Below are 25,990 nucleotides of genomic sequence, written 5' to 3' on the forward strand. Positions count from 1 at the left end.
CTATACCTGACTCATCTGGCTAAAATCATTAAATCATTTGGCTTTAAAACTGTGTCATATGCTGATCACACCCAGCTGCTGATCACGTGCGGTGCAGATTCCACAGACACCTGCACTCGCTTTAAAAACTGCATGGTTGCATGGTTGAGATTAGCAGCTGGATGCGAGATAACAAGCTCCAACTAAACGTTGACAAGACAGAAATCATCCTGTTTGGCAAGGCTGAGAAGTGCTGGACCCGGGAATGGTGGCCCGCCGAATTGGGGATATGCTCCACCCCCAAGACGGCCGTCCGCAACCTGGGAATAATTATTGACAGCACTCTGTCTATGAAAAATCATGTAGCCAAGATGACGGGCACCTGCTACGGAATAATGCGCCGCCTCAGGAAAATCTTTAGGTGGCTCCCCATTGAGGCAAGAAAACCTTTGGTGCAGGGCCTTATCATTAGTCGTCTTGACTATGGTAACGCCCTGTACCATGGCCTGAACGGGGATTTACTGGCAAAGCTGCAGATTCTGCAGAATACTGCCGCCAGACTAGTGTTGGACATGCCACCTAGGACTGCTTCTTCGCCGTGTCTGGAAAAGTTGCACTGGCTTTCCATCCAGCAAAGAAGCCAATTTAAGATCTTGAGCTTGCCCACAACGCACTATACAGTAAAGGGCCTCGCTACCTTAAGGTCTGGCAATAAGTTTCTGCTGACACAACCCCATGTGCGCTCTTCCAGGTACGGCCAACGCTCGTTCTCCTACCTTGCCCCCACACTCTGGAATAAACTGCCCACTCACCTACTTTCCATCGTGGAGCACCAGAAATTCCGTAAAGCACTGAAAACCTGGCTTTTCCCAAGTAGGACCCCCTGTGTTTTTTAATCTATTTTTTCTTCTGTTTGTCATTTTCTTTCCGGTTCCTTGTGCTGCTAGCGCCTTGAGACCTTACGGTGATAAGTTGCGCTATATAAGAAACTCTGACATTGACATTGACATCAAGGATCAGCCATCACTGACGGTTCGCGTATGTTGGTGGACCAAATCCTTAACCAGCAATAGATGGTGCGGTGTTTGTTGTCCCAATGATCAGGGGACCAGACTGACATGCACTTGGGTTTGGCCAAATGATAGGACTGATCACTGAGTCTATTTGATGGAAACCCTTCACTAATTGTTCTGGATTTGTCAGCCATGTATGAATGATCCGCGCTGTGTTGGCTTTTCCTATACACATGGTGTACACCGTATATTGAATTATGCTGTCTTCATGTGATGTATACACCCCGAGATCCTGGTGACTCGGACTGACAGTCCAGCTATATAATTAAGCTGATAGACCCTCTGTGTTTTCTGTGTTATACATATAGAAGTTGCTGGGGATAATAACCAGGTACGGGTCTTTAAACCTTATATCCCTTGGACCCTCCCTGAATCCGTTTTGTTGTTGATAATTACGGTATGTAAACAGCGTAAGAGCAGGTCCAGTTTATTGTAGTAGATATTTTAGGCACTGATATTTGTAAGGTAGATATTTTTGTTGCCTCATTTAAGGCAGGGAACCCTGTTAGCTGTGTTGCCCCGGTGTAACGTTCGCCTGCGTCATAATGTTGAGTATCGCATTTTGACCTCCCTGACAACTTGCATTCCTATTGAGAAGGACAACTGTCCTTCAAATCTCAAAGCAAGGAGGTAAATGCAAATCCCAGAAGAAAACCAGACCATGGTGAAATAAGACCACACAACAATGCATTGTTAAAAACTCCAGTTGTCAACACAGTTGCCCTTGAGACTTTTTCTTTCTCTTTCTAAATGCTCACCCCCTCCTCTCTTTCTTACAGCATCACGTTCATGGGAAGCATGTCATGTTGTGATACTGTGGTTAACAAGTAAAGCATAAGTTACACGCCTGAACTGTGACCGACACTCCTTCCGTGGGAAGGTAGCTCAGTGATATATGTTCTAGCTGTTGAGAGGGGTGTATATATGTGTGTGTGTAATCTGTAAGCATCCACTTAGTCATTCATCCTTCTGAAGTAGATACATTGAATAGTACCATAACATCTAGTATTTACAGTGCTTTAAAGTGACAGTGCCCACAGTTAGCAAGCACTCTAAAAGCAAGTTACCACATCATATGGTTCTAATTTTTAATTCGGCCATATAACACTTATATGAAGTAAATTGTCTAGGCACAGATGTTATTCACTTCTTTGCTTCAGAGTCGGAAGACACCCTTTCAGAAATTCAGGTCAGGGATTACATCTGCCAGTGCCAGTTGAGGATGTGGGTGGAGCCATTAGAGTAAGTGGGTGGGGTCAATGGAGGAAGTGGGCGGAGCCGGGGAACGTGGGTGTGGCCTCTGACAAACCTTTGAGCACCTGGACTTAATATTTTACAAATTAAGCACTGGACATTATGTTCCCTTAACCTCTGCATGTCTGCATTTACATGTTGTACTTGTTTCCAAGAACTCCGATTATATCAGGATGTTACCTGAATAAACTATACAAAACAAATTCAAAAACTCTTAGGACTTCACCAATAAAATATGGGAGATCACTGAAGTGTCAGAGTCTGAAGGTCATGACTTGATAGTTAAATAGCCCAAACTTTAAGCGTAACACAGTCTTCCACTTTTTGCCCTCACATCCTCTGACCAGATTAGCCATGATATCAAATTTAGCAAACATCTCTGCATGTTAAATCTGATATTAAATGAAAGATATCAAAGCTAATGGACATCTATTTTTGTTATAGTAAATCTGTTAATTACTGCCTTATTTCCACAAAACATGGGTGAAACAGCAGTAAACTATGATGACGTGATGAACCCACTAGTGAACTTTTTGATGAACCCATTAGCTAACTCAATTTTTTGTTGACAAAGTGAAATTAGTATATGAATCCGTTATTTCCACTAACAACTCTAATTCGTCACAAGTAAAGGCACACCCCAACCCTAGCAGGCACACAGAAACTGGGAACCTAGGGTTTTGGTTTGTTACCCCGTCAGTAGAACAGATACGTCAAATAATAACGACAACTAAGTCAGGAGTCATTACGGACCCTTGTCCACCTAAGGTGCTACATCTGTTCCCAGAGCTACTCAGCAAACATCTTCAGTTGCTCTTTGCAAAGATAATACAGGCGAGCTGTTTCCCAGATGCTTGGAAAACTGCATCTGTCCTGCCTCTGCTAAAAAAGCCCAATCTGGATCCGCTAGAACCGGCGAATTACAGGCCAATCTCAAGATGCCCTTTCCTGCTAAAGTGCTGGAAAAGCTTTTGAATAAACAGCTGTCTGGTTTTCTCAGGTCTACCCATGCCTTAGGATCAATCACAGTATGGGCTCAGAGAGGAACACGGGACAGAGACAGCACTGATCATGGCAGCAGAGGAGCTCAGGAGTGTTTTGGATGCAGGTGGGAAGACTGCCTTGATTCTGTTAGATCTATCGGCAGACTTTTACACCGTTAATCATGGTTTACTCCTGACCCATCTAGCAGAGCTGGGAGTGCATGACTCAGCACAGCATTCATATTGCCACACTTGAAAACTGGCCTATGCTCAACATTGATACTGTCATTGACCTACTTAATACGATCAAATCAGGCTCACCAAGAGACCCGTTACCATGCTCTGTCCTAAAACAACTTAGTAGGAAAGCTATGTCTATTATCACCGACCTTTTAAATACATCCCTGCAGGAGGAACATGTGCCAGATGAATGGAAACATGCAATGATCCATCCACTGTTGAAGAAAGCTGATGCTGATCCAAATCTACCCTCAAACTTCCGGCCAATCTCCCTTCTCCCCATTTTTTCTAAGATTCTGGAGAAGCACGTTCACCGATCTCTCACGGATTTTATAACCATGCATGACTTGCTGCCCTCTCATCAGTCAGGCTTTCGCTCAGGTTTCTCTACTGAGACTACCCTGTTAGGTGTTACAGAGAATATCCGAGCTTTGATAGACAGAGGCGAAACGGTGGCACTTGTGCTTCTTGACCTCAGTGCCGCATTTGATACGGTGTCACATGCGGTACTCCAATCGATAGGCATTTGTGGCGCTGCCTTAAATTGGATCAAATCATTGTTAGAGCATAGAACTTTCCAAGTCTTCTCTCAATCTGCCTGTTCAGATATCCTGACTTTTAAACACGGAGTACCGCAAGGCTCAATTTTAAGCCCGTTACTATTTAACTTGTACATGAGTCCGCTTGCAAAAGTAGTAGAGGAGACTGGATTGCTGATGTTCTCCTATGCTGACGATTCTCAGCTTCTCTTCTCTCTTTCTTCCGCGGGAAGCGATAATCCCTCCTCCCTAAAACTAGGATTGGAAAAGATCGCAGGGTGGATGGAAGAAAACTTCCTCAAATTGAACGGTGATAAAACCGAGTTAATTGTTCTGGGAAAAAATAAAGAACTTTGGGGACCCCAACATTGGCCATCAGAAATGGGTACCCCCCCCCGATTCCAACTACACAGGCTCGTAATCTAGGATTTATTATCGATGACTCATTGACTATGCACCAGCAAGCGGTGAAAACATCGGCCACCTGTTTCGCAATTCTAAATGGCTAAAAAAAATCTGCTGGATGCTACCAGAACACACCAAAAAAACGGTCATCAATGCCTTAATAACATCTAGGCTTGATTACGCCAATGTGTTATATCTGGGGGCAAAAAAGGCAACGATCCGCAGACTGCAAACAGTGCAGAACGCAGCGGCGAGATTGTTATGGAAAATCCCCACTTTTTCATCCACCTCCAAATACATCTGAGAGCTGCATTGGTTGAGAATAGAGAACCGGATAAAATTTAAATCCCTATGCTTCATGCACAAGATCTCCACTAAAAAAGCCCCTTAGTACTTACAAAATCTTGTCCGCCCTTACCTCCCTTCCCGGGCTTTGAGATCGACAACAGCCCACAATTTTGTCATCCCTAAAATAAAACTATCACGCATGGGTGGAAAATCCTTTGCTTTCCTTGGTCCCTCACTGTGGAATACTATGCCACTTGCACTGCGCTCTGAGGCAAGCTATATAAGATTCAGGAAGGCCTTAAAAACGTGGCTATTCAACATCTAAACTGCCGGTCCTGCCATTTACTATTGAATCATAGCGCCGGGAAACCCTTTGTTGGGTAGCTGTTGCGCTATATAAGCTAAATAAATAAATAAATAAATAATTGCTATCATCGTTCTTGGGGGAGAGAACCTTCACAGTTAAACTAGGGGAGTACACATCTAAATCTTTTAAGTCTCCTTGGGGGGGGTGCCTCCCTGAGCCCCACCCTCTTTAATATATATGTTGCCCCATTAGCAGCAATCATCAGAAACTATGGGTTTCTCCCCGTTTCCTACACCAATGACACCCAAATAGTGGTATCAATCTCTAACAAGGTAGACGAAACAGCGGACAGGTTTAGTAATTGCATGGAACAAGTCAACCGTTGGATGCAACTAAACCGTCTAAAATTAAACGGTGATATCATGCTACTGGAGGCGGAGCCCAACATCTGGTCGCACAAATGGTGGCCTGACAGTTTGGGCAAATGCCCGTCACCGGTGGACAAAGTTAGGAATTTGGACTTTGTATTTGACACCAAATTAACTTTTCAAGCCCAGATTGACAAACTCTCCTCGGTGTGGTATATTCTGAAGTTGGTAAAAAGGCTCTTGCCATTTATTCCCGTAGAAACCTGCAAAACATTTGTAACCATGCTGGCTTGGTCCAGGTTGGGCTACGGGAACGCTCTGTATGCTGGGCTACAAATCAACTGCTGTTAAAAATTTAGCGCCTTCAAAACGCTGCAGCTAGGTTAGTTCTGGACATTCCCAGGTCCGAGCCGGTGGCCCACAGACTAAGAAGCCTCCACTGGCTCCCGATGGAGAAAAGGATACGGTTCAAGTCAGCTTGCCTGGCATACAAGGCTTTTTAGGGGGTAGGTTCCCAATTTCGAAAAACTAACTTGAAACAGTATGAACCGCCAAGGAAACTCAGATCAAGCGATGCAAAGCTGATTAAGACTCCCAGATTCAAGCAATTGAGATGTGGGTGGGGGGCAGTTTTCTACTGCATACAGCTAAGACATGGAACCAGTTACCACTCTCAATAAAAAATAGCCCTTCACTGCTATTATTCCGAAAGGCCGTAAAAACCTGGCTCTTCTCAGCATAGCTTGAATTCTATCTCGGGCAGTCCCAGACTTAGTGCACTTGACTCAGCGCCAAGACACCTTATGGCATTGGTGCGCTTTATACATTTTAAATCAAATCAAACTATCCATCTATACACTATGCAAGGTTCTGTTTCAGGCTCATTGAGAGTATATACTCTACTACAGATACAGCTACTCGAGGTTCTAAATCAATTTTGTAAACATAGCTTGTATGTGGTGTAACTGATTAGCTTTATTTCATCAAACACATCCTGAATACATTTTTAGTAGTTAAGTGCTTATGCAACCAAGAACATGCAGTTTTTGGAATACCTGCCAAGCCCTAGAAGGGCAACTATAAGAAAATGTGCTGTTTGGTAAACAACAGTTAACACAATAATCAGAATTCAATTATAATGCGCTAGCAGCACTAACAATGTTAGGATTATGCTGAGTCAACCAGGACAAGTCCAGAAATGTTTTAACTTACCCACTGAAAATCACAGAGTCTGAAGGGCATGACCTGATATTCAAACACACCAAACTTCATGTGGAAAGTAGTCTTCAACCTGTCATCCTTACTGCCTCTGACCAGATGGTAAGATTCTATTAGAAAAAACATAGGAAACATCTTTGCATATTAATTCTGATCTAAAATGACAGATATCATCTCATGTTGATTTCCAAAACATACTGATAGATTCATATTCATATGAAAATGTACAGGCCCAAAGACAACATTGAATTATCTACTGCTTTACCCTCTTTAGAAACCTTTTTCTTAATCACTGGTAACAGTAAAGATTTAGCTACATTTATGTTCCTATATTTCCATAAGTCTCTTGATTCTAAAAGCCCTAAAACAAGTTTTACTGTTCATGTGGCAAAGTAATTCTCATAGGAACTTTCAAATGAGCAACAGAAGATTCCATAGTATTTAATATCCAATCTGGAGAGGACTTGAATTCTTCACTTGACAAAACAGCTCTCTTTGTTGTTTAGGATTCCAGTTTTCCAAAAGCTGTGCCTTCTCTAACTGCAAGGTTGTTACTGCTTGATAACTTAGGTTTATATTTTTACAAAATGCCCACATTTACCACAATACTACATACATAGATTTTGCATAAATCTCAATTTCTTTACTGCTACTAAATAGCATTAGCTCAGAAACTTCAAAACTTCTATTCTTTTCCAATCTAGAATGTAACACAAATATATCGGTATCAGTCTTTTTCTTCGAGTGATGCTTAGTTTAATCTAACAGAACCACTACTGCATAAATTCTTCACAATATGTAGGATTGTCAACTTGTGCCAGTACATCTTTTACTTCACTTTGTCACTCTTAGTAAAACTCAGTAGATTTATTTCTTCAGGTCAACATGGTTTATTCGGTTTATACGAGGGACCCTTGCCATATGAGCCGAAGAGGAGCGAAGAGTACGGGTGAGGACATAGGAACTGATTGCCTCTTTGAGATATGATGGCCCGTCCCGTTCAAGGACTTGTGCACAAGGACCATGGCTATAAACGTCACCCTTTGTTTCATCAGGAGCCAATGGAGGGCCTTTAAGTGGAGGTTCATGTGGGATCTAGGGGTGAGAGTAAACAAAAGTCTTGCTGCAGCATTCTGTACCACTTGAAGTTTGTTAAAAAGGGGAGACCCTGGTACAACGCATTCCCGTAGTCCAGTCTCGATGTGATTAGAGTCTGCACCACTTTTCTACCTGCTGCCTCAGAGAGGAGCGGTAGCAATCGGGAACTGACAGGGCTGAGAGTGTGGGACCCTTTGGATCGAGTTGCATTCACTTTAAATGCTCTCACTGCCCACTCTCCTTATGCCTTCTGGCTTAATGAAAGCAGATGCTGGATTAATGCCGTAAATGGGCGGCAGGCGTTTTTTGACGTCACAGGAGCCACATGTCGGATCAAAGGATTTGAGGGACGGCAAAGGGAGTCAGGTAATTAATTATACTTCATCCCGTTAAAGCATTTTTAAATACTTACTATTTTTGGGTTCAAATATTTATATTGCTTTAGTTAAAAAAATATATATTTGCAAAACAGTAGCAATAATAAGAATCAGAAGCAAATATATAATAAGGAGTAATTAAAAAGGACTACCTAACAAAGAACTACTGTAGTGGGATAAAAAAAATGCATGACAGATAACAGATATTACAAATCCATCAAATATTAAGTATAAAACTCGGGAATGAAGCGACAGATGGAACATTAAATCAACTGGTATTGATCGCTGCACCCAATCGCACAATGTCTTATGATGAAATATCCAGCATTACCAACAAACTTGCTGACACATTCATGTTGGGAGAAAATGAAGCGCAAAGAATTTACTCTTTGATTGGCGAAATAGAGACGGCACCCACAGGCTCTGGATCTGTTCAAAGCAACATAAAGCAACTGCTGTATTTTGAAAAAAAGAGAAGTGAGCCAGCACTTACCCGCTAGCACACTCATAAGATAAGATCACGCACAGCGCATCCCTAGAGGACTAAGAATTTCTTTAACACCTTCCTTGTGCAAAAATGACCCTAAATATATTGACAGATGGTATGGGATTCTGAATAAGTGTTCCCTTGATCTGATTTTGTTAATCATAGAGGAACTTTCAAGCATTCTGGAAGTATTAAGCAGTGAAATCAGTGGGGCGTGGCTTAGCGCGCAATGGAGACAGACGCTCTGATGTAGAGTTCCAGCCCGAGCTCTCCTTCTCCAGCGTTAGCCCTGTAAAAGTTCTCCGAAACCGGCCCAAACCCAGGCACTGCGGGGAGAAGCTGGCAGCTACCACTGGGCAAATTTTGAGGCCCGGCGAGCATCTCCGCCCGGACCGTGGGCTCTTGACAGGCCATGGCCGCCTGCGCTGAGACCTGCATGGCAGGTTGAATCACGCGAGGCCGGGGATCTGGACACCGGCGAGGCCCCGAAATGCGGCCTTAACATGCGGAGCCCACAGAGAGCTGGAAAGACAGTACTTTGCGGGAGTGATCGCGGGCGCGGCCCGTGAGGTCGCCGGAGGCTGCCCCTGCACCTAACTACTGCCGTACCTGAGGGGAGGCCCCGCACCTTCCTCTCCTGACCCGCAGAGCCAAGCGACCCCTTGAGGCAACTGGAGGGCGCGGAACACGGCATCAGAAGCGGAGTGGCCCCGGGTGCTGATATTGCCGGCGAGGGGGGTGGGAGGGAGTGGAGGGGCTAACAGTACGGAGCCCACATGACCGCCCGCGCTGAGACTAGCGCGGCGCGTTAAATCACGCGATATCGAGGCTGCAGGTACCGGTGCAGGCCCCATGGTGTGGCCTTGAAGTAAGGAGGTGGTGGCTGGCTGGGGACACTGTGCCACGCGGGTGCGATTACTGTGGCGATCCAGGGGAACACTTGAGGGGGCTCCCCCCCTCCCCGATCTGCTAGGTCGAGAGCCCACCTGAAACACCCAGAGGGGTGCAAAGCGCAACATTGGCTACAAGACGGCCCGGAGAGCTGGAAAAACCAGAAGTGGGGGGTCACGGAGGAGTTAACTGCGCAGAGCCCACCCGAGGGAACCCCCCCTACATACAAGCGCTGATGCCTCGCTGGAGAGCAACAGGAGACGAGGGAGACACTCGGGGAGGCCCACATGAGACCCCTTGCCTGGCACTAAGCGGAAACACCGGACGGGCCTGGGAGAAGACACTGGCGATGCCCTCTGCTGCTGCGCCACTGCCCGTGGCGCATCGCCGGGGCACCCCGCGTCTGGCACACCTGACGGGCCCATCTTCTTGCAGCCCACAGCATTCGAACAACCGCCCCCCCCCTTGCCCCCCCTCCCGGCGCCCTTGACACTGGCTGGAGTTCTGCGGACTGTGAGACATCACCACGCTGGGCGGTGACTCCATACTCACTGCGTCGCCCATGTCTGGGGGCACCAGGACGAGAGCTGGCTCTGGCAGTACACAAACGAAAGGGAGAATGGAGAAGTCCACCAAACCGGCGGATCCTGACCCAACTGCGACCAAGCTTGACACAGTGCTGGCGGCCATGGAGCGGCTGGAGAAGTCGCACCTCCCTGGAGACTAAAATAGACAGCGTGGCTGTCGACCTCACGCCCCGCCTATCGCCAACCACAAGAAGTTGGCAGAACGCACCACCACCTTGGAAGGCGCCATCGCAGATCTCACGCCCCGAGTTGCCCAGACTGACAAGCAGGTGCAAGACCTTCTCAACCGGGTTGAATTCTTGGAAGACCGCGCTGAGGATGCGGAAGGACGGGCGCGAAGAAATAACAGAAGAATAGTAGGGGTGCCGGAGAAATGGGAGGGGAGAGAGCCTGCGATACATATGGAGAATTGGCAGAAAATTCTGTTACCGGACGGGACACTGTCACCTCATTTTGTCGTGGAACGGGCACACCGGGTACCAACAAGACCTTTGCCTACGGGATCAAACCCCCGGCCAATGCTCCTCAGGATTTTGAATTACTGTGACCGTGACTCCATATTGCGGGAAACCAGACAACTTAAGGACGTCCACATTGACAATGCCAAAATCATGTTTTTTCCAGATTACACAATACAGGTTCAGCGCCAGAGGCACTCCTTCCTATCAGTTAAGCAGAGACTATGCCAACTGGATCTTAAGTACTCCCTTCTCTTTCCTGCCAGACTGCGGGTGATTGCACAAGATAAAGCACACTTCTTTGCCAATCGAGAGGAGGTCGAGACCTGGCTGGATAGCGGAATGGACACGGGATCCAGATCAACCTCGGTCCCCTCCTCGTTGCCACGTTTCAGAGGACCGCGACGACGTCGCAGGAACAGGTCATCCCCAGTTCGCAAGACGCGAGCAGAGCCACGAATTAGCCCACCGGTGGAACTCATACACAGTGAGCAACAAGACGCTCTCCGAATGGTGGCGGAACTCAGTGGCTCCCCGAGTACGGCTGCTGCACTGGACGCCAGCCCGCGAGAATTGCCTAGCGATGACGAGAACGTCTATGGCTTACCTGACTCCCAGATGTCCACGGAGCAACCGGACGTGACCCCACAAACAGCAGACCTGATCCATTGACTGGCTACCTCCCTTATGCACATTTGCACACTCGCCCTAAAGGGACCCTGAATTGCAACCAGATCAAATGCTGGCCAGACCCCTGGACCTGATGATGTTCGGCGTAGATGGCACGGACAACTCCATGCTCGAGGGACGCTGCTGTGGGTACGGCCCGGGACCCCTTTTGCGATCTCCCATTCACACTCGGACCCTGAGGGTAGGTTTATAATTGCACAGGGCAAGCTAGATGGTCAACCAATAGCCCAGGCCTCGATATATGCCCCGAATACGGATCAGGGGGTTTCTTTGACCGGTTGTCTACAGCATTGGCGCCCTGGCACGGGGTCCCCTGGGTGCTGGGGGGAGACTATAATTGCATATTGAATATTGCCTAGACCGCTCTTTCCCGCTCCTGTACATGGCGCTATGCAGTCACTGATAAATTGGGCCCTACAATGGGACTTACACGACGCCTGGCGGATCCGTAACCCGAACACGAGGGTGTACTCATACTACTCGGGCGCACACACCTTCCATGTCCGATTAGACAGGTATATGTTATCGGGTGAGATGCTCCCACATGTCACGGACACATACTACATGGGTCGCACCCATTCAGACCACAACCCACACGTCTTAGAATTGGCATGGGAACGGCCACACCCACCAATACCCACGTGGAGACTTCAGCCTAACCTACTACTTGACACGCCCTTCCGCAACTCGCTACACACATGCCTAGCCCAATATTTTGAGGGAAACGACAACACCGCATCTACCCCTCAAATTGAGTGGGGTGCATTTAAAGTTGTAATCAGAGGCCACTGCTTTGGCACTCAAGCAGGTATGCAGAAACAGCTAGACACTGAACTGAAGCGCATAGAGGCTGATTTACTTGACAAAGAATGCACAGCGGTGGAGGGTGACAGAGAATCATTACAGGAGGCACGCGCAGAACATGCTAGCCTATTAGAGAGATGACGTCATCTTAACTATGCGGTCCACTCAGCGCGCACCCACCATCTCGGAGACAAACCAGGGAAATTACTGACGTGGCTGATTCAGCAGGACACACGGACAGCGCCTGTGGCGGCAATACGCAATAGCCAGGGAGATCTAGTATACACACAGCGCTGCATACATACAGCTTTTGTCCACCATTACACGGAACTATATCGCTCTAGGCTGCGACTCTCTCTTGCCGACATAACTGCATACCTCTCTGACATAGAGCTGCCGAGGTTAGATGATGCGCAGCGCGATGAGTTAGAAACCATACTCACACCTGAAGAACTGCGCACCGCTATTTTTTCCCTCTCTAACGCAAAGTCCCCAGGCCCAGATGGGCTACCAGCCGAATTCTTTAAGGCCTACTCAGATCTACTGATCCCCGAGCTTTTGAGGGTATATGCGGCGGCCACCACAGACTATTCCCTCCCCCACACGATGAATGAAACCAACCTCATTTCACTCCCCAAGCCTAACAGGGACTGTTCACAACTAGGTTCGTACCGCTCACTGGCCCTTCTAAACACTGATTATAAGATACTTGCTTCCGTGCTATCACAGCGGCTGGCCCCCTTGGTCCCCACCCTTGTACACAGCGACCAAAATGGCTCCGTGCCCACCCGGAACACCTCGCACAACATCCGACTCTTGTTTAGGGTGCAAAGCTATGCCGTGCAGCAATGGCCCCAATCTGGGTGCTTGGTACTTGACCAAGAAAAAGCATTCGACTCGGTGGAGTGGCCCTACCTTGTGGAAGTGCTGAGGAAGTACGAACTCGGCGACGATTATATTCACATGGTTGGCTTGTTATATCAGAGGCCCACGGTGCGAGTACGCACTGGTAAACTGATATCAGATACTATCCGCGTCAGGAGGGGCACCAGACAGGGGTGCCCTTTGTCCCCGCTGCTCTTCTCGCTCCTGATGGAGCCCCTTGCGGCACTATTGGGAGCCCAAGGCGCGGAATGGGAGATCCCTCTAGCGGACGGCCTACACACGGTATCTTTATATGCCGACGGTTTATTATTGTATGTCAGGGACCTGACCCACTTCCCACCGACCCTGTCTAGCACCTTCAACGTATTTGAAACCATGTCGGGACTGAAGGTTAACTGGGCCAAATCTGGGGTGTACTCCTTCAGCGCAGACACACAGGAGTGTAAGATTTGTATTAGCAATGAGAGACTCACTTGGCACCCCAACACGTTCCGTTATCTTGGAATACACATCTATAGATCCCTGCCATAAGTACTGGATGGCAACATAACACGAGCCATATCCTCCCTCAGGGTGCAGATGTCCTTCTGGAAAACCCTGCCCTTGAATGTTCCTGCTCGAGTCACATTGACGAAGATGATCGTCCTACCTAGACTACTATACTATTATGCCAACATACCTGTGTACGTCCCGACTCGCATTTTTCAAGACCTAGAAACCTCAATCAGAGGACTAATATGGAATGCTGGGAGACCACGCGTGGCGCTACAGAAACTTTATGCACCTTCGAACGTGGGAGACATGCATACTAGGCCTGTACAGGAGAACGAAATTGAATAAAGTCCCATCTAGATTTTGGGACCTTGGGCTGATCACGGCGAAGAGGCTAATCACTAAACATTGGAAACGCAGTGAACCCCCACAGGCAATATACTGGCGCAATTCCATTGATAACTGGGCAAGGGCGGAAAGTGTAATCCTTCATAGAGAGGAAACTGTGGGATTATGAAAGTACCCAATTGCGCAAATCTGGGACGACACCCTGAGGTCCTTCCACCGAGTGTGCCTCAGCAGAGGAATTGACCAGACACAACCGCTTCCAACCTCGCCAGGCAGACAGGAGAGATAGGGGAGCCATATAAGCTTCCACGATTGGTGCATAACAAGTATCTGCGCACAGCCCTTCTCATTCACAGCATGCAACCGCGCGACAGATCCACTCACTGAACACTCCAACCCCGCAGGACCGCGGTGCTGACAAGCTTGGGACACAGACACCAGCCTAATCTCCTCTAAGAGACACAAGATAGTAGCCGGCTTCCTGATCTCCCGGCCCCCGCGCTGGCCACCCCCGGGACTGAAGACACACGTTTACACCACCAAACAGATATGCTACATGCGCGCCCACTTTGTTTTTCCTTTTTTTCTCTCTCTCTTCCAAGGTTATAACCTAGTAGTTTATTAAACTTTCATAGTTCTTATTAGTTGTTAAGATGTTATGAATATCAACTTATTCGAATCTTACTCCTTTATAACAAGGCTCACCAAAGGCACTACCTGCAATGCTGGATCATGCCCCCGTTACCCAGCATAGACGGAGAGGAACAGACAGTTGGGTCATTACACCTCACTGGCAGGCGCCCATTAGACCTGAGCAGCGCAGGTTGCATACCTATAAGGCTGTACACTCTCTAAAACCAATTATTACACACACACCTTTTCTACTTGCGCGGATCATGCTAGGGGCCTTATCACATAGTCCGGGCTCACAAAGCACCCTTTCTATTTACAATAGAGCTATCTCTTCTGAGACACATGACTCATCCTGGCTATGATGGGGTCCACATGAGTGCAAATTATTTTTTTTTCCGTTTCTTTATATTGCTTTATGTGACACAAGTGAGATGCTCTGTAGCAATTCATTGTTTTCTGTCCTTTTTTTCTGTATCACATTGAACGATTGCAAGATGTCATGTTGTGTCACCCCGCTTCATCTGATGTTAAATACTGTGAGTGAATAACTAAAAATCAATAAAAGATATTAAAAAAATATTAATAAATAAATAAATTAAGCAGTGAAATCAGGGTTCCCAAAGGCGAACTGTCTTCCAAGTTAGGTTTACATAAAAGGGGTGACCCTGTGTCCCTCAGAACCTGGGTAAGCGTGGTTAAGTACAAAGTGGTTCTGTCGGGTAGCGAGAGATTGCTTTAAAGGATGGCTAGCTCAGCTCAATATACATGTAAAGTAAACCCTCTCAAAACAATCAAATCAAAAATATAGTCTTTATATTATCAGAAAATCACGATACACAGTAATTACTTCATTCTGTGATGACACAAGTTTCAATAAATGGTAAAATCATTACGAAAAACATGTGGTGAACGTGACTGTTGGTGAACAAAGTGATCAGTGCATTAAATCCAGTGACACATATATACAGGGGGAATGGGCCAGTATGGTAAGTTCGTCCTCCAAGGAGACAAGGGGTAATTGTACAAGCTCCTGGAGTTATCTTGACCGGTGGTGAGCGTCGACGTTTCGATCCTAAATCGCCCCAGTTGGTGGTCGCGGCGGGTCTTTATCAAGACAGGGACAGTATGAAGGGCAGGTAGAGATATCACTGCCTGATGGGTGGCCAGAAGGTCCAACCCCTGGAAAAGTTGAAACAGGAATCGCGAAGTGAAGGGCTATACGTCGGCAGCAGTCGCGCACGGATGTATAGCCCTTCACTTCGCGATTCCTATTTGTCAAAATAGGCACGGAGACGTACTTTCCTAAAAAGTTGTTGGATCTCAATCATCTCCTGGAAACTGTCCGGGGTCGGTGTTGGAACGAATCCGAGGCCCTTCTCCAAAACGCTTGTCTCCACAGGTGAGAGTAGTTTCTTTGAGAGGTTGACAATCAGGGTCTTCTCCCTCTGGACGTGATGCTCCTGGTTTCCATCGAGGTTGATGGGGTCGCTTGGTCCTGCCACTGCACTCCTTTCTGCCCTCCTCGCTTGCGCCCTCTTCCTCTGCCCCAGCCTCTGCCTGGCTTGTATCTATATGGCATCATTCGAGAAAAATCACATCTACCCACCCGAACAGAACCCGTTCCGGACACACCTAACCCTGTGGCGACGTTACATTGACGACATTCTGATATTCTGGAAAGGAGATCGAGCAACCTGTGAGGCCTTTTGTGAATGGATTAACCTACAGGATCCCTTTTTGAAGTTTACAGGCACAATCTCTGATAAATCGGTCCCCTTTTTAGACCTAACAATCAGGTTGGACCCTACAGAAATTACTACTACCCTTTTCAAAAAGGAGACTGACCGTAACAGCTTGCTCCTATATAAGAGTCACCATACCAGATCCCTGAAAGACAACCTGCCGTTTGGGCAGTTCTTACGACTCCGCAGGAACTGTACCTCACTATCAGACTACAAACAAGAAGCCAGTATTCTACAACACAAGCTCTTGGACAGGGGCTACCCAACAAAACTCTTAAAGAATTCAATGAAAAGAGCCCTGAACAACAACAGAGACTCACTTCTGGAAACCCACACGAAGGAGAAGGACGACTCGATTACATGCGTGACGTCCTATACAAGGAATTCCTCTTTCATTAAGAAAGCTGTGATCTCACATTGGGGCATCCTAAACACAGCAGGCCTTGACTTACCTCGGCCCCGGTTTGCTTTTAAGAAGACAGCCAACCTCAAAGACACTCTTATTCACACCCGTCCTAAGAAGTCCAGCACACGCCCTCTGAAAACTCTTTGGGACTTGCCACCTGTTGTGGGTCACCATCGTTGTGGCTCCTGCGTGATCTGCCCCCAGACGATCCAGGGCAAATCCCTGGATCTACCTAATGATTTCACCTGGCATCTCAATAAGCACACGAACTGCAACAGTGCTAAATGTATCTATATGCTTGTCTGCCCATGCAACCTAATTTACATCGGGATGACGATGCGTACTGTCAAATTGCGCATTATGGAGCACTATAGCAACATCCGTTGTAAAAAGACACATACCAAGTTATACGAACACTGCAGACAATTAAACCACCTGCCCACTGATGTCAAATGGACTATTCTGGAATGCCATCCCTCCATCAATCAGCTGGGACTGTACAAGGTGGAGCAGCGATGGGTGCATCGCCTTCAAACTGACGCCCAGGGGCTTAACGATTTTATCCCCTGGAATACGCTTGCCAGATGAATCTAAACCTCAATCTAATCCACTCCCTGAACTGTACCCGCACAATACCGCGTGGCCCCTCCTTGTCTGGTTAATCTCTCATCCAGACCTTCCCATCATCTATGGCTCGAATACTCGTCGCTATCCCCCAACACCGATAGCGACTAGTCTTTTGCGCATTGGGTATTCCACACTCCAAGATGGCGCGCAATTGCAGCTAGCCTGAGGCACTCCGTGCCTACTTGTCCCTCCTTTCTGTCCACACGACGCTCGCGTGCGTCTCCTAGCAACTCCTGGGACACGCCCACCCACGGCACTCGCGGTTACCGGCATTAATACAGCGCGAGAAGCACAGCGAGCTACCGGCTGTTCTGCTCTACCGCCGCCGTGGGATGGGTAGGTTTTGACCCGCCTCAGCCTAGAGCAATCAAGGTAAGGTGCAAGGGTTTGGGTACAATGGACGTCCAATTGATCGGGACATGCCACCTTAATAATAACAACAACAATAATGGTATTCTTAGCTTCTTTGCAACACTGCGTGATTCACGCTGATGATCGCCTGTAGCCAACAATAAGAGTAATTTTTTGGTACTTTTTAGCATCTTTGCAATAATGCGTGATTCACGCTAATGATCGCTTATGACCACCATTAATAACAATGACAATAATAAGAGTAATTCCTGCCTTTTTGCAATATTGCGTGATCCACGCTTGTGATCACCAGTACAATTATGACACAAATATATACATTCTACCCTCCCATTCAGGGGACTCCCCGCCGCTCAGGTCTTCCCAGGGACAGTCGGTGGGGCCCGACCATCAAAGGGTTTAGGTAAGATTTCGCCGCCATGTACCAACTTGGCGACCCCGCCTTTATAGTTACAATGAACACACGTGGGGCTTTGTTCACTATGTTTTTTCAGAATTCTTTTTAAATGGTATTCTTTATACTACCACTAAGCTGTAACAGCACGAATGGGTGTCATAGCCTGGCGTATAAGTATTGGTATAGATTTAACCATGGTATCCGCAGCAATTGCCCTGCGTGATACATCAATTCCCTACCTCCCTTCGCCGCACACAGCCCTCTCCTTTCCTTTATCTCCCCGGGTTTGGACATATTATTGTTTAACCACAGTAGAATGTTGGGAATACGCTGCTGCGTGTAAGATCCTGAGTGAATATATCCAGGACTGAGTTTGTCTATTTCTTCCCAACTTCTAGGGCAAGGACCAACGCAGTAACACTTGCTGCCTTGATACACAGGTTGTATATGGAAGTTTCTTCAATTTGGGGGGAGACTTCGCATTAATTGATGAGCAACCATAGGTCCTGAAGAATCGCCATAACTGACGTGAAACATGTCGACCACACCATAGGCGAGGGTCGAACGAAGCCACACCACCTTAACTGTTGCGCTTCGCTACCCCTCCCTTTATCAATTTTAATTAAGCAGTGAGCCACTCTATTAAAAATGTTCTAATGGACTCTACTGACTTATTTTTAACTTTCACTCACGCTCACAATTGCACTTCTTAGGTCCCTCACACGCATGCATCCATTGGCCAGGAATAAAAGAACTCCACCAAAAGAGTAACACTACGTGTTACCCGGCAGGCATTGCACCGCCAGCTTGTCGTTGGAGCAGGAGGCCAATGATGACACAATACAGTTATTTGGACGGATGGCTTTTGTTGTCCAACCTTCTAATTGTGTGAGGCATCCTTATTCCGTAAAGGGTTTCCTTGATTCCCTGTTGTACACTCCTGAGAGTGGCTGTTTGTTTCTTTCCTTCTTTCCCTTTCCTTCCCCTCCCCTCCCCTTAGTATATCCATCCCTTGGGGAACCTTGTACAACTGTTGTATAATGAACACTGTGATCCATGCCCACAAAACCCATTGGTCTGGCATACCTCAGTCACCCCTCTAGCTGGGTGCCCTATGCCAGTGGTGTGAGCACAGGTGCATGAGCCCTGTGCCCCTACAGTACCCAGGGCCATTCCTGGGCACTGTAAGTGCAGTGATGCCATTAAGAGTATATGGTGCTGGGAGGTTGTCATTACGAACTCCACAGCACCATAATGGCTACACTGAAGCCTGGCAAGTTTGATATCAAACTTCTCAGCACATTAAACCCATTCTGATGCCAGTGTGGGATTTAATGTAAAATGCACTACAGAGGGAATCTTAGAGTTGCCACCTGAAACCTAACCTACAATCTACGTCTTGTCTGAGGGGCTGCCTAGGCTGCCACACAGCAGACATGTTGCTGGACCCCTGGGTGGAGAGCCTTCGCTCTCCCGGGCCTGCAACAATGCACATCCTGGGACGAGGTGCCAAGCATCCTCCCCCAGGATGTGCAGGGGGAGCTTCAAGGGCATTCCGCCCTTGTGAGCTTCTCCAGACCATTTGCTGTACCCAGCAACTGGCCCCCGCCGGTTCTGACCCACACTCTGGCTGGAAGACTGGCAGGAAACCCTACGTCAGGAAGGGGGTGTGCCAACCTGTGCCAACTCCACCCCTCAGGTGGGAGAGGCGAGGTTAAGCACGACAACTGACTTGGCCCCAGCCCTACCGGCCTGTCGATCCTTGAACCTGCCTCTGCTAAATCCCGGGACTCCTGCAGACAGCAACCTTGGAAAACCCAGAGGACCTGCCTGCCTTGATCCTCTCAAAGACTGGGACTCCCATGAGCAGAGGCTCTGCTCCAACACCAATATCCCTATTGCCAGCCAGGAACCGCAAATCCAGCCCACTCTGCACCCACCGAGCCCGGCCCGTGCCCGAGTGATACAAGACCACAAGGACGTCCCCCCTGGTGACTGGGACCCGATGTCCACTGCCCAAAGACCCTCCTCGATGACCCAGGCGACGCCTGCAGCCTCAGAACCAGGGACCCCCCCGCCTCCAACCGCAACCAACCGAGGGTAAGATTTCCCGACACCAAAAGACACCCCTGCACCCGGTGCCCCACGGCCCCCTATGTCCTCCTTTACCTCTTCTCCAGGAACCCAACTTAACTCCCGAAGTGGTGGTCGCACCTGAAGAATCTCCGTCCCCGAGCCTGCAGCCTTTGTTCACTCTGTAACTTTCCCATTGAATAACATTGAGTGCCCGATGGCTCAAAAGCACCCTGCACCCAGCCGCCTGTGTGCCGCTGGAAGTGCAACTACTACCCAACTCTACTTCCCCACTTGCCCTGAGTAAGTGACCAGGAGCTCAACTCCCACAGCCGTGTGGCCTGCCTCCCTGCAGCCACCAACCAAAGGCCCCCTATCCTCCATTGGATTGCATTGTGCCTACTCTCTCTGCACCTGGCTGCCCTTGTGCTACTGAGGGTGTAAACACTGTACCTTTCCGACCCTGGGAGACCCCCGAGTCTATGCCCAGAACCTTAACCTCACCAGTCGAGTACTCACCTGAAAGCCGATAACTCACTTTCCTTCCATAGGCTAACATTTACTGGTTTTCACTGAAATTTCTTCTGAGTGTGGAGTTTCTTAACGTTAAAACATGCCTCTAAAATCAGCCGAGTAACGATTTCCTAAATACTCACCTGGGATCAGGAGAGAAGCCAGTGCTGTACTTTCTAGCTCAGTACTGAACCACAAAAGTAATTCTAACTGTACTTACCAGTTACCTGCATTTTCTTCCATAGGAGACCATTGACTGTTTTTCTCTGAAATTTCTTCTAAGTGTCGATTTTCGCAAATTACAAATATTCTTTAAAAATCGTACCAACTGCTGAAACGTAAATACTTGCCTGTTTTAGGTAGAGCTCCAAGTGCTGAACCTAGGAGTCCAGTACTGGATTACAAAAGTAACGAGAACCTACTTTAACTGTGACTTGAATTTCCTTCCATAGTATAACATTGCTAGTTTTTCACTAAAAAGTTTCTACGTGTCAACTTTGAAAATACATTTATATTCTTTAAAAATTACAACTGTAACCAAAACGGTTTTACTTAACTGTTTACAGCTTAAGTCCTGGCACTGAATCCAGGATCCAGTCCTGTGGTTAGAAAAGTAATCCTGAAAGTAATCAACTGCATTTATGTAGAAAAACCCGTTGAGCTCAATGTTAAATTGTGTTTAGAATTGTGTTGCCTATTGCAACCCCAGTAACTATTGTACTTACCAAGTCTATTGCCTCTCTGCAAAAGTAATTACCTACAGTCACTCATATTGAGAAAAGTATATTTTGATTCCTGTTGGTTCTAAAATAAAACAACTATATCTTTTGATAGAGTCCCCAATCTCCAGAGATATAACAGAGGTTAAAGTCAGATCTGACATTACTCTCTAAAGTGGTAGCTTGATCGAGCAGTAAGGCAGTATCAGAGGACAGTGTAAAGCATTTGTTGTACACACTCAGCCATTAAAAGGTTTCACACACTCAAGAACTGAACTCTAGGCCAAATGTTTTTATATCAAAAGATATAAAGTTGCGGGCGGCGTGGCCAAGATGGTGACCTAGGAGGCAGCGGGACCCGTGAGCTCCCCGACCCGGGCCCTCCTGCGGACCACCAGACGCGTGTATCTCTCCCCCCCCCCCACGGAGCTTTACTGGGGGTGGGAGAGCCACTGGACGACGCAGAGTCGCTGCCGAGACCGCTGGACAGCGGGGATGCAGTAAAAAGGCAGTGGCTCCCTGACCAAGAGTAAATGAAGTAGAGGCACGCATATCCAGTCTAGAGGACGAAGTAGCTCAACAGAAGACTGTTATTGAGACACACTTGGCTACCAAGGAAGACATCAACTGGAAGCTAGCGGACATAGAAAATAGGTCTCGCCGAAATAATTTGAGGGTTTTACAAATACCTGAAGGGAAGGAGGGGTCAGGTCCTCGAGGGTTTATTATTGACCTACTAAGAAAAGCGTTGCCACAAGTTACAAAGTGGGATTGGGATAGGGAGGTCGAGCGGGCATATCGATTTCCATTCTCCATCAGAGATGACCAGCGAGACCAGAAGCCGAGAGCTATATTAGTGGCATTTAATAGCTTTCTCGTCCGCGAGGAGGTTTTTATGAAAGCACGGCCGTACAAGAAAAGAAGTGGAGGTGACTTTGAATTTTTTGTACGCCCTGATCTGTGCAAGCAATCAGTAGAACTGCGCTGGCAGTATCGTCAGATGATTCCTGAATTTCAAGCTAAGGGGGCTCAGGCATTCTTAATGTTTCCAGCTAAAATGAAATTAATTTATAAAGAACGTACACGGTTCTTTACAACAATTGGATCAGCTAAAGAATTTCTGGGCTCGATGTAGTATAATCAGTTGATCAGTTAATAGGGAATGTTGTGTTCTTAGATTATATGGCAAAGGAATTTACTGACTATCCTGTTTTTTCCTTTATTCCGGCTTTTCTAATTTTTTTGTTTTGTGTATTAATAGTAAGGATGGCATTATGGCCCGCGGGCAAAGGCACGGGGGTGTGGATGAGCTCGCATCTACAGGACCATAAGTCCTAAAGCCTCGTTAATGAGGGGGGACAGACTGGGAGGGTGGGTTTCTAAGGGAGGGGTGAAGGGGTTGAGGGGGGGTTGTTTTTTTTGGGTGGAGTGTAAAAAGGGGGGAAAAATTTCAGAGCAGCAGGAAATGGTACAAATTGCAAAATTTACACCAAAATATATACCGAAGAGGTTATAAAAGACAAGTGGGAGATGCAAGGTTTTTTTGCCTTTTTCCTTTTTTTTGCCATAGATTAGTAGGGGCTGTGGAGAGAGGATTGATGTACAACTTTAATAATGTCGGGTAAAACTTCCTTACTCGATGGAAATGGTACTCCTAACTCTGATCCCACTAAGATTGCGAATATTTTCAAAGACTTTTATGAGACACTCTATGCTAGGAACAAGCACGTTGAGAGTGAAAAAATGAAGGAATACCTCTCAAATTGCACACTCCCAACACCTACGACCACAGAAAGGGATTCCCTGAACGAGCCGATCTCTGAATTGGAGGTTATTACCGCGATCAAATCCCTCAAACAGGGGAAAGCCCCTGGCCCTGATGGCTATACAGCACCATTTTATAAGACCTTCGCTCATATTCTTGCAACCCCTCTATTAGAGGTTTTTCAAGAAATTAGCACCACAGGAGAGGTTAAGGGAACTATGGCTGAAGCCGTAATTGCTGTAATACCCAAGGAAGGCAAAGACCATAAACTCCCCAAAAATTACAGGCCTATCTCACTGATAAACTTAGACTGCAAGCTCCTGGCATCGATTTTAGCAAGACGCATCCAGAAGGTCCTACCGTCCCTAATACATCCCTCGCAAGCGGGTTTCCTGAAGAACAGGCTATCGAGCGATAATACGAGAATTCTGGCTCACGTTATTGAAAAAGCAAACTTTTTAACCACACCACCCGTAGCAATTACATTAGATGCTGAGAAAGCATTCGACAAAGTAGACTGGACTTATTTAAATGCTGTACTACACAAATTCGACCTGGGTCCCCAATTCACTAAATTAGTTATGTCCCTCTATGCCTGTCCCTCCGCTAGAGTACGGGCTGGTGGTGCTTTTTCCTCCCCCTTTGGTCTAGAGCAGGGCACTAGGCAAGGTTGTCCATTGTCCCCGTCCTTATTCCTCCTGGCAATTGAACCTTTTCTGTATTATATTAGGGAAAATCCAGGCATTACAGGAATTCGGTTCGCAGGCTGTACAATTAAAATCACGGCCTATGCTGATGACGTATTGGTCATGAGTGAAAAAGCTGATAAGGCTATACCGGCATTACTCTCCACAATCGAAGAATTCTCGAGTGTATCTGGATATTCATTGAACAAGGATAAAACTGAAGTGAAATCACTAAATAACCTGTGTGATAAAAACATCCTGGGTGACTCCGGGCTTACCTGGCAGCCGAAGAGTTTTAAATATTTAGGATTGGAATTTGAAAGGGATTTGATAACCACCCTAAAAATTAATGAGGAGATGCTCTATAAAAAAATACAAAAACTATTAGATGGCTGGTCTCCAAAATTCCTCTCATGGTGGGGTAGGGCGGAAACATTAAAAATGATGATCAGTCCCTTGGTAAACTACATGGCTTGTATGCTCCCCATGACCTTCACGGAGGACTTTTTACATAAAGTTGATAAGTCACTCACGGACTTCCTGTGGAAAGGGAAGAAACCGAGAATTGCCATGAAGAAACTGCAACTTCCAAAACTTAAGGGGGGTTTAGGTTTACCAAATTTCAGAAACGACCAAACCGCCTTTCTCTGCAAGCAGGGAGCCTCCTGGTTTACCGAAGACCCTATTTATACGCCCCTATGGATTGATATTGAGAGATCCATTGTGGGCAAGGCCCCGCTCTCTGCTGTGCTTACAATGGACCTCTCACACCTTACGAATTCCAAATATATCATGCTTAATACCAAGAGAGCTCTTTTGCGGATAGATCGTATTCACAACACTGGTCTACAAATCAAAAATTCATTTTCTGCATCTTTATGGCGTAACCCATCAATTAAAATCGGCGGATCACCCGTCATATGGGACCACTGGTCTGATAAAGGTATTAATGTGGTTGCTGATCTCCACGAAAATAACATGCCACTACCATTCTCGACTCTGCAGGCCAGACACTCCCTGTTACCAATTGACTTTTACGCTTTCCTGAAGCTGAAGTTAGCCCTATCCACTAGAACATTCAAGCCGGCGACGCCTTGGCTAAAATCTATGCTCCCTCACTTTCACTCCTCTGGACATTTTGGGCCAGATGTAGGTAGCCAAATACCGGTCGGTAACGGCCGAATTCGGCCGTTACCGACCGGTATTTGACTATTGAGATGTAGGGGGACTGGAACGGGGCAAATCGGTAATTTTACCGATTCGGTAAATATACCGGTCGGTAAATTTACCGACCGGTATATTTACCGAATCGGTAAAATTGATATGTAGGTGGGACTCTTCAGAGTCCCACAAGGCCTACAAAATCGGTATTTTACCATCAAATTGTATTTGATGTTAAAATACCGATTCAGGTGTGCATGCACATGTGTGCATGCACACCTGTGCCATATGACAGGCAGACCTGCCCTTAGGGCAGGTATGCCTGCCATATGGCCCCCGAACCTTTTGTGGGGGTGCTAGAGGGTGTCAAAGTGACACCCCCTGCACCCTTGTCAAAATCGGTATTTACCGAATCGGTAAATACCGACCGGTAATGCCCCATTCATTCCTATGGGCTTCAAAGCCCATAGGAATGAATGGAGCATTACCGGTCGGTATTTACCGAATCGGTAAATACCGATTCTTAACGATTCGGTAACTGGAACATCTGGATGTTCCTACATACCCCCACTTCTTATTTACCGATTCTTAATTACCGAATCGGTAAAATTCGGTAATTAAGAATCTGTAAATAAGTTTTACCTACATCTGGCCCTTTGTCTAAAAAATTTATAAACTCCTTGCACCAACACCCAACAAATTGATGAGGCGCAATGAAGTCAAATGGGAATCAGAACCAAATAACACTGGCATAAGCATAGACTGGGTCAGGATACATGCATCAGCACTCACACATAAGGTCTCGCCGATACTATCACAGACCAAGTATATGATTCTTAACAGAGCATTCTGGACCCCACAGCGACTATTTAAGGTTGGCTTGCGAGAAACACCGACTTGCTGGAATTGCTCCTCGGGCATTAGTGACCTTCCACACATGTTATTTGATTGCCCCACGCTTCATACATTTTGGACCAAAATCTTTGATTACATTAGACACACGTTTGACATACATCCTGTAAGGGAATTCATCTACATTATTCTGGGAGCCTTAGACCCACTATTAAAGGGGGACCATGACCGCCAGCTCCTGGATCTTTTCCTAACATTAGCATGCAAGGTGGTCTT

At 46.9% G+C, this 25,990-nt stretch overlaps 1 protein-coding gene across 1 annotated transcript in view; it reads right to left on the minus strand.

Moving 5' to 3' along the window:
* SLC25A18 (solute carrier family 25 member 18) overlaps positions 1 to 25,990 on the minus strand; it is a 370,503-nt gene that overhangs the window by 302,375 nt on the left and 42,138 nt on the right. Inside the window, exon 2 of the mRNA XM_078673635.1 lies at positions 6,649 to 6,764. The gene's annotated coding sequence lies outside the window, so the exon portion shown is untranslated. The remainder of the gene's footprint in view (positions 1 to 6,648; positions 6,765 to 25,990) is intronic.

The sequence above is a fragment of the Lissotriton helveticus genome, chromosome 1_1 (genome assembly GCF_964261635.1).
Source record: "Lissotriton helveticus chromosome 1_1, aLisHel1.1, whole genome shotgun sequence".
Lineage (NCBI taxonomy): Eukaryota > Metazoa > Chordata > Amphibia > Caudata > Salamandridae > Lissotriton > Lissotriton helveticus.